We start from the raw sequence: 10,834 nt of genomic DNA, 5'->3' as shown, positions 1-10,834 counted from the left end.
GAGGTACTACCACTATGGGAGTGTGAGTGTGTATGGCCACGTGGACTCTCAGCAGATGTTGCTGCTGACCTACAGCCACGTGTCCAATGACCTACTCCTACCACGTGTTCTAGCACAGACAATGAGGGATCAAGGACTGACAATGTCTCACCCCACTGTCTGTCCACTACATCAGTGAAGCAATGCATGGCATCACCAATGTTGTGGATGGAGTCACAGATGCCAGACAGTGATTCATCCATGATTCTGAGCATCCTTCTGGTGCTCATTCGGAATCTGCCTGTGCCTCCATGATGGCCCGAAACGTGCATTGAGTGACTCATGATATGACACCTGTGACAGGTGGTGGATGGGCAGCAGTCCTCCTTCAAGCACCCCTGTCAATTTGCCTGTGTGGAATGTCGCCACCTGTATGGCAATGGCTAGTGTCGACAGTCACTGATGGCACAATCGCCACACTTGCCTGTTCAAAGACACCAAACGCTGACTGTCCAATATCTGTGGCCACAGGTGACTGGATATGTGTGGTCATACTGACTGTGTGCAAGGACATTTGGGGGGAAGTAGTATGTCAACCCATGGGACAGATTCAGCCCTCAACAACCTCACGTGTGCCTCACTATGCCCACCATCATCATCAGAGTCCGATGAGACACTGACATCCAGGTTGTGAGGGGAACACACTACAAACCCCTACAGTCACCTGTGAGGAGGAAGAAAGCATACCTACATTAATACCTGCCCTATTATGTCTGCTGATGCACACACACACACACACACACACACACACACACACACACACACACACACACACACACACAGACACACACATACACACAAACACACACACACAGGTGAGGTGCCATAACTGCATTATACATACCACACCTTATTTTTGATCCCTTGCACAACACGCAAGCAGACTACAACATACACAGAAAGACAGGGCCTTAGTAACATGCACTGAAGCTATGTCTGGTTAATGTTGCCAGTACTATACACCTGTGAGATAAGCGATATGTCAGTGTTTGTGATGGACCTACACCTAAAGCACAGTGCACCTGTATTCACCCGGCATAGCAGACTGCATAGACCTTCACAAAGATAAGTGCAAATATGTTACAGCTCCTGCAAATACACTACAGTGATTACCGATTCAATACACTGCAGTGAACCCCTCCAAAACTGAACATACAAGTATTGTACTCTGGCTAAGAATAACATTTGTGTTTACAGCAAACTGGCTGCCCTTAACCTTCATAGGGTATGTGAGCCACAACAAAACAGTTTCACACTCACAGGCTACAGGATGTTGGACTCCAGCCACACCTGATGTACCTATGGAAATGTGAGGCAGAGGTATTGTCAGCAAACACAAATGTGGCATTGCTACAGGATAATATGTGTGTATATCAACATGTACAGTAGGAACTCTGATACTGCCTACATTGCTGACATTCTGAGTATGTGTGCACAAATGTGCATTACAAACAACCCCCGCAATGCAGACTGACCTGATATTTGTGTATTAGTATGCAGAGGCTGCCACAATGACTGCTACAGTATTACAGTGATGAACGTAGGAGGCTTACCTGGACACTCCTCTGCTGTGGAAGCTGTGCCATCCACCTCCATGATGTATGGGGTGATGGATGCTTGAAAGCTGGTGGTTGATGCCAGGTTTGCCAGGAACTCCTCTGTGGTCACGAGTTGTTGTTCTACTACAGGCCCTCCAACAGTGGCAGCACAGTCCCTGGCCACAACAGAGGCCATCTGCCATGGAGCATTTATTGGTCACCTGGTGTCGGTCCTGTTTGTAGCTTCTTTCCTGTAGCCCTAATTGGTTCACTGATGCGAAGAGGTCAGCCACAGTGAAGTACATTGCTGCCAATTCTGGCGACTCCTAGAAAGCAGGATGTTGTGATAGTCTGATCCCATCCATGATCATTTCATTTTCGGCACCAGAAAAAAGATGGGTGTCTCTGTCTATATGTGGTTTCTGAAAGACAAGAAGAGGGGAGTACATCACAGGACCACGTATATTGCTCTCCACTATGTACAAAACCTGCACATCCAGCTTGTCCAGCACTATCCTCCGCTAACTACCACATGATACCCCACCATCTAGCAACACAGTATTTATGTGGCTATCAGCAACATAGTGGCAATAAATCTTGCATTTTCATGCTCATCTTGCTCTTTCCTCCTACTTGCTGCTTGTTCTCTAAGTGCTCAACTGCTTCTTTTCTGTTGTGTTTATTATTGCTTGTTTATACCCTGTCTAAATTGTAAGTATTATTGTAAGCCTCATACTTTTAGTTTAAGCACTTGGGCTTTAGGCCCACCCCTTAGATCTCCCTGGCCTTTCTCCCTCAGATTCTGACAAATATGGATGGACAATTTCCTACACTTTCTTCTGCCAGTGTGGTTGATATGGGCATCCTGACACAGTGTAACACCTGCCACATGTACATGGATAACCATATACTACCACCACCTAGGAACACAATTTTTGTGAGATGCAATTACATTAGGAACCTAGAGTCCATGCTCTTTTGCTCTCAAGCCAGTATATCTGGCACCGAAAAAGTTGTCATCACAATCAGTGCACCTCACACACCACCCACACCTATACAACACACACACCCACATATGTGGATGTCCTCAACATAAACATACCCAAACAAAGGAAACCTCCGAGGCAAAAACATATGTGATCTCCACAGCCCTCCACACCACATGCCATCCATGGTCCACACACCTGTGTCTCACAGCCACTAAGGCTTCACCATAAACACAGTATATTAGTCATAAAAGACTCCATTGTGAGCCACACAGATGTGTCTCACAGCAGGCTGGATAAACAGAAAGTCACAGTTAGTTGTCTGTCAGATGCCAGAATCTGCCATATCACATATGCACTGCAGTCTCTCAACAACAGGTACTGTTATGACTCTGTCATAGTCCATGTTGGTGTGAATTATGTGAGATGTACCTCCCTGGACTATATGAAGAAACACATGATTTAGCTTGTTGATTATGTGTCCCAGGCAGGTATGTGCCTAGCCTTAAGCAACATTCTGCCATCACCCAGAATGATGCCTCAATACAAACACGAAATGATTGACTTTAAAAATTGGTTGTTTCTGGTGCCATTCCAGAGTGAGGCAGTACCTGACAGCCTGGGAGGATATGATCGACAGACAACAATGCTTTGCCAGAGATGGCCTGCATCTATCTCACATGGGCTTCATGCTGCTGGCAAAGGTTCTTACCTCCCCCATAGTGCCTTTTTAGGAGAACTGATAAGGTTAAGACTACCAACATAAAAATGTCAACAAAACGCAAAGTAAAATGGTAGGTGTCTGAACCTGAAACTGCACTCATTGCAAGCATTCCTAACCCTGGAAAATGCTGACATTTGTGCACTCACAGAAACCGGGTTCACAGCTATAGAGAGCACCCCAGCCTTACCTGGTTACCCATCCTATCATCAGACCCCAAACTGTGGTCAGTAATGCCAAAAGAGGTGGAGGTTCACTATATATCAAAGACATACACACCTCCTGGCTGGTCAAACAGTATGATGCACAGGAGACACTCCAGGGGCAGTTACCATTGACAAGACCCCCATTGAAATCATAGCTAGCTACCGGCCCCCAAATTTGACTCAAGATGGCCATTCTGCCTATATGGACCTGTTCAACTCTATCAGAATGCAACCCTTCACCCTTATCCTGGGTGACTTTAAGTACCCAAACATAGACTGGAAGAACTATTCATGCCAGAACAGAAATGCTCAGAGATTTGTAGATTTTGTCAATGCAAACACCTTTGAATAACTAGATGATACCCTCACAAGAGGTGTAAATATCTTGGACGTGGTATTGAACAACATGAGTAACCACTGCAGTATCCCTACAGTATCATCCTCCCTGGTAAGATCCAACCATAAAGCGGTCACATTTGAACTCACCATCTCCCACAATACCCATCTAGTTAGGGTCAGACATAACAATGTCTCCAAACTTGATTACAGGCTCCTAAGGGATGGTATAAACATCTTCACAGCCCCCTATCCCTCTGTAGGAATTGGCACCAATATCCAAAGCTGCACCAAAGCAGTATACGAGCAGTTATATAGATGCATGGGATCAGGAATACCTGACAGAACTACATCATCCTTTGCAAGGATAAGTAAACTTGTCTGGTAGACATCCGCAATAAATAAACTGTATAACAATAGGAAAACATCGCTGTTCAAGATCAGGAAGGACGTCTCCTTAGCCTGAACAAGCAAATAAGGGCACTACTGACATCCTTCAAAGCAAACTTCGAGTCAAAATTGGTGACATCTACTACAGGCAATCATAAGCCCTTCTGCGCATATGTCTGCAACCTCAAAGAAAGCACCCAGATCTGTTCAAAAGTGGTGGTCAAGGACACCACATATACAAATGCCATAGGTATAGCACACTTCAATGCAGACAGATTCATTAAAAACATCACCCCTCTGTCCCCCCATCAGTAGATCAGGACATCCCCAGTACCTGCCCCCTTCCCCTAATATCTATGGAACAGGTCATCACTGCTCTCTCTCTCTAAGGCAAAACATACAGCCTTCATGGGACCTGATAACATCCCAGGCTGCATCCTACATGAACTCAGACAGGAACTTGCCGCACCATTAGGCACCCTATTCAACCAAAGGCTGACTACTGGCTTTGTCCCAGCTGAGTGGAGGACAGCCACTGTCATCCCTTTGCACAAAGGTGGAGCCTCCATCGATCCAGAAAATTATAGACCCATCAGCCTAACTAGCCTGATCTGCAAGGCCATGGAAAGGATTATCATGGACCTCATTAACAAGGACATTGGCAACCTCCACATACTCGATCCCACACAGTTCAACTTTGTCAAGGGGAGATCACGTCTGTTAAATTTGGTTGATTTCTCTGAGACAGTCACCAAAGCCATGGACAAGGGGAAGACAATGTACACCACCTACCTTGACCTGGCCAAAGCCTTCAACACTATTCCACACTCGGCCATAATAGATGAACTCTGTGAACTAGGCAGCAATTCATATGTTACCAGATGTGTAGCAAACTGGCGCACAGATAGAATGCACTTAGTCCAAATAAGGGAAGCCACCTCAAGCAGTAGACACGTAACAAGCGGTGTACCCCAGGGTTCTATCTTGGGGCCACTGTCATTTGGGATATACTTTTCTGAAGTGCAGGGCAACAACAGTGGGCTAGGACTGACCATGTATGCAGATGACTGCATGTTCGGTGCTGTCACCAAATCCACTAGTGATGTGGACATCCTACAAGACAGTCTTACTCAGACAAATGACTGGTGGTAGAAACATGGCCTCAAGATGAATACCACAAAATGCATCATCATCGTCCCCTTTGGGGAGAGTGACATCCCCACAAATTATCACATTCATAACAACATCTTAGGCACACAAGCAGTCATGAGGGATTTGGGCACACAGGTTGACAGCAACCTGACGTTTGACCACCATGTTGCATCTGTTGTATGGAAAGCCTTCTACATGGCCCACCTCATAAGTAAGGATATCTCATCCAGGGACAAGGATGTCATACCTTCCCTGTATTCTTCCCTTATAAGGACTTTTACCGAATACAATGCCCATTTCGGCATGTACCTCGTAAAGCACATGCAGCAGCTGGATAGACCACAGAGATTCTTCACCAGGAGAATCCATGGCCTCAAACATATACCATACACTGATAAGCTAAAAGCCCTATCCCTCTACTCAGTCTCATACAGACTCCTCAGAGGTGACCTCTGTCTGGCATACAAGGTGATCACGGACCCCACCTTGAAGGGACTGCTGCATTTTCACAGTTGAAGATCCACTTAAGTAACCCACAAGTGCACCCTCAACCTGCTCTGTGACATCAACAGGACTTGTTGGCAGGACAAATATGTGTCCCAGAGACTCCCCCATCTGTGGAATAGACTCCCTGTCCATGTCAAGCAGAGTACCATTTTACCCCTTTTCAAATGCAACCTGGATAATTGGATGTGAAACAGGAATTACACCTTGGGATTCCATCTGTGTCCCTGTTGAACTGGGGCATCAGGTGCTGACTTCTAGAAACATTGGCTAAACCCTTGGCTAGGCTTATAAGGGCCTCAGGGCCAATAGGATAGCAACTTCCTATGATCCTATGAATACCGGTTATGGCCCTGTGTGCTGTGACAGAGTGTGTTATTATGTGTCCACTCCCATCAATGCCATCTACTGTGGTGTGTCCTCTATGGGCGACATCCCAGTATCATGTTATACAGCCACTGTCTGACAAACAGGTGAGTGTTGCTGCAAGTATAAACAGACAGCCTAGCAACATCCATGTGACACAATGATGTGCTGTAGGTTATCTTCCCTGTAGGTGTCCAGTGTCTGCAGTACACAGATGGTTGCAGAATGTGTACATGTGCCTGATATATGTGGACCCTCTCCCAGAAACATGTGGCTGTCTGGCAAACATTTGGACAATACGTAATGTTGTTCTCAGACTGTGGGGAATCTGGCTGTCACACACCAGAACCCTCAGAAAACAGTTATGGTAGCGTAATATCTGTTACTGTATACATTTCCTTACATGGTACGCTCAATATGTATACTCTGTCATTGAGGTCAGGACTGTGTCCCCCACTACTACTGTCTATGACTTGAATTCCTGCTGTAAGGGTCACCAGATATGCTAGCCATAACTCTCAAGCAATGAGATATGGATATCAATTACACAGTGACGTAGCCAGAGTACCTCAGGGACACCTGTACAATGTTTGAACTATGCCTGTGTGACATTCACAGACAGAGAGGAGCTGAACGACAGTACATCATGTGATAAGCCAGCTGCATCCACCATTACTTACTGTCACTATTGTGTAACACACAATCCATTATCATTCGTACAGGAGCCAACCATTGTAGGAGGGTCTCAGAGGGCCAGAGCTGTGATTAATGTCACAGCAGACAGAGTTGACAGGGAATCCTGTAGGTGCTAGACACCTGACTGTCAGAAACATGTCATTCCAAGATATGTACTACTGGCCTATTGTTGTAATACCTTTTTCCCATAACTGCATCCTCCCATCTGTGTGCCATTACCTGGGGACTTCTATTACATACCTGGTAAAGTGCTGTACTCCTTTTTTGTGCAGAAATTCTGAAGAATATTGGTTGTGATATTGCAGTCTGTCTTTGTAAAGAAAGTCACAGACCTGCTTACCATAGGCAGCTGCTTGCCTTTTGTAGGTAATGCTCATGAACAGGTAATTGCCTGTGCACCAATCTGTGGCTCAGACTTGCTAATTGCATCCAGAACAGCTGGGTTGCACTTTCATTAGCCAATGGCATGGCACAACAGTGCTATATTTAAGGCCTTCATGTAGGCCTTGGCCCCTTTCCTAGTCTGTTAGATGGACATTATGGAGGTGTGGAGACTATAGCATCGCACAGGGTAGGTAGAAATACTGTCCACTGTTGGGATTTATGTTACATGTCCTCAGTTTTGCATGCTATGTGTGACCATTGTGAGTAGACTTTCTGATTATGTGGCAGGTTAGTGTTAAACAATGTGGGTTGAGCTCAGTAAGGGGGAAGACAGATGTGAGTGTCATACCTTATAGGCATCAGAAAATGCATGCTGCTGCAGTAGTTGCTGGTCTATCAGCTGTGTATGTTTGTAGGGGAAGATTGTGAAACATGTCCCCGTCACTTGATCTTTGCCCCCCACCCCTGTATGTAAGGGTGTTGTGTGGATCCATTGTTCTAGGTGGTTGTGAGGTATGGTAGGTCTGTAGCAAGTAGCTGAACATACTGCCACATATGTTGCAGGCTGCAGCTGCTGCTTTTTGCCTAGCAGTCCTACTGGGGAGTGTGAACACATTGGAGGATAGCAAGCTGTATGTGTCAGTGAGGGAACAGTGTGAGCTCTATTGTTACAGCATAGCCAGGATGAGGGTACTCATAACAGTCCCAGTGAGGCATGTGCTTCAGGTACATATGTCATGTAACAGTGCCAATTGGACAGTGGTAGGTGACATATAGGTAGCCTACACATAGTTGTGCAGTGTGTCCATACCTACAGGCCTTTGATGTGCTAAGCTGGGTAGCAGTGAATGCAGTAGCAGCAACCTGTTTTGGTTAAAATTGCAGGACTCAGTCATTATTTCTTGTATCCACAAGCATGTAATTGAAGTGCGACACACAGGATTAGAACCCAGGACAGTGGGTGGCAAAATGTACAGCATACTAGGAATTTAACATACTGAGCTACTGAGACAATACTGCAGCAGCTGTATTTGCAAGATATATGTGCATGCATACAGTCATAGAGTCGGCATGTACCTCGCACAGGATTGGCATGAGCATGTGTGTCCAGATGGGTTTGACATGTAACACTGAATTGTCTATCATGATTTTGTAACCTAAATCTGTACTGACTTGCCAGTACTTCAACACGCAGAATAGGTTGTGTGACAACTGTGCCAACAGTAGGTGGCACAACTGTGGACATTCTGCAACAGTCTGTGCAGTTGTCAGCTATACCTAATATCCTAGGCCTCACGTACATCCATCATTAATTATTTGTCTGTGTACTGGTTTGGTGTATGCATCACAGTCCCAAGAACACTGTCAGTTTTCCCATTATATGTACAAGCAGTGTGTCATTGTCAGTCAGGATATGTTTATGGAAACCACCTGTATTATTTCAGAGCTGATTGGCCTAATGCACTGTGCTATAGTTAACAGGGTCCTGGGTTCAAGACTTGGAAAGGGTAATTATTTTTCAAATGTGCCTAACACTGTGAGAAGGTGATTAAGACAGTTTTAGGCAGTTTTAAGCAGGTTTGCGCAGGTTTGTGAGGTGTACAGAGCCACATAGCCCCACTTAAACCCACACTATTTCCATAAAAAGAAAAGAAAAAAAGGGGTGATAGGAAAGTGGTGAAATGGGGGCAAGCAGGGGGAAAACACTGTGAATGGCAGGTAGGTATGTGCAGGATGGGTGTAGGAAAGGGCCATCACTCTCCATTTCTTGTACAGCAACAGCTGTGCAGGTTGTGGACAATTTGTAATTTGGAGCCTCACATCCCAGAGAGAGGGGTGTGGGTGACATAACTGTGTTGATTAATTGAGGTAATGATTGATTGCGTACAGTGCATATAGGGTCAAAATGGAGAGCTATGTATGGGACAATATTTTTTTTTGTGGGACAGATGCCCATTATTTTTAAGGATAGAGTGGAATGATGAGGAAGGGATATAGGTGCTGTGGGGAGGTAAGTTGGGTAGGAGTGGCTGTAAAAGCAGACAGACCAATCAGACAAGAGAGCAGACAGGGGTGGTATAAGACACATGATGGGGATAAACACTTGTACGGGGAGGTTGTTGTGGAATCAGAGAGCCATGTGCACTCAGATAGCAGCACTGAGAATGAGCTCCCCACCCATAGGCAGTCAACACTGCTCCATCACTGCCCCAAAGGTGGCTGTGCTGAGGGCTGGGTGCTGGGGCCACCCTGTCCCTCCAGGTTGGCCAGTCTGCCCTCAATCCAGAACAAGCATTCATTGAACCCACAATGCATGGCCCTGTGCACCATCCATGGTAGCTGTCACTCGGTGACAACTCCCTTGCCACACCTGCTCTCGGGGAAGATGGGCCCCATCCCCTGAGGCGGATCCACCCATTGGTGGTGCAGGACCAGCAGAGGAGGCAGCACCATATTGGGTCCCAGATGTGCTGTGACCCAGTGCCATGGCCGGCTGAGGTAGGGTAGGCAGATTGCCAGGAACTGGTCTACCCAGTCGAGCTATGGTGTGGAAGTTTTTCAAAGTGTATAGGTTAGTAATGAACAGAAATTTAAACATTAGTTATAACAGCATGCCACGATGGTGCAAATAACCCAGTAACATACAATTGCATAGCATATGGAACACAACAATAAGTGGGATAACAGTCAGTATTGTAACAGCATACCAGTAACAGTTATGGCATAAGGCCAACAACATAGGTAATTCAATAAGGTATGTTAGTATGTAACCATTGTAATATATAACAATAATAAAACACAAGGCCCAACATAACATTTTGAGAACAACTTATGTTAAAAGTAAACCATATCTAATGTATAACAATAATAAATTATAATGCAGATAAAGGGTGGGGGAGAGAGAAAAAGACATTCCATTACTTCCAGTATAAGCTATATTGTTTGCAACAGTACTCTAATATACTGTACAGGTGTGCCCTACTTTATGTATATATGTTCCCTATAGCTTCTGTAGCACATACATACCTCTCAAGCTATCCGCATGGGACAGTATGTACCAAGCTGTAACACCTACAGCACAACTACAGGGGACTATTACATATCAGGGGGACATATATGACTACCAAGGTGTACTGTGGACTGATGTAGTATGACTGTGCTATTGACATAAATCAAGTGGGTGTTAAACCTGTGTGCAAGGGATTTGGCACCACTGATCACACTCTGTGACAGCTTGACACCTGAGAGACATTTATTGTGCACAGTACAGAGAGTTTATGCCTATCATGCCCTTCTTGGCAGGCATGGGGTTAGACTATCAGCAGACATTCACAGACACACCAGGCATACAGCCGTACGAAGATTAAACAGTTTTATTTGTTCTATTAATTTGTATTAGTATTGTTTTATCACCTTGCTGAGCAATGCTGCTAACACTTTGGTGCATCTGAACAAACAAATTAGTAACCCATTGAAACAGTTACTACAGCCATTTATTTACCTGTAATTCCTGTG

The sequence above is a fragment of the Protopterus annectens genome, chromosome 3.part1 (genome assembly GCF_019279795.1).
Source record: "Protopterus annectens isolate FY-2018-M chromosome 3.part1, PAN1.0, whole genome shotgun sequence".
NCBI lineage: Eukaryota > Metazoa > Chordata > Ceratodontiformes > Protopteridae > Protopterus > Protopterus annectens.
Note: the sequence above shows the minus strand (reverse complement) of the source record.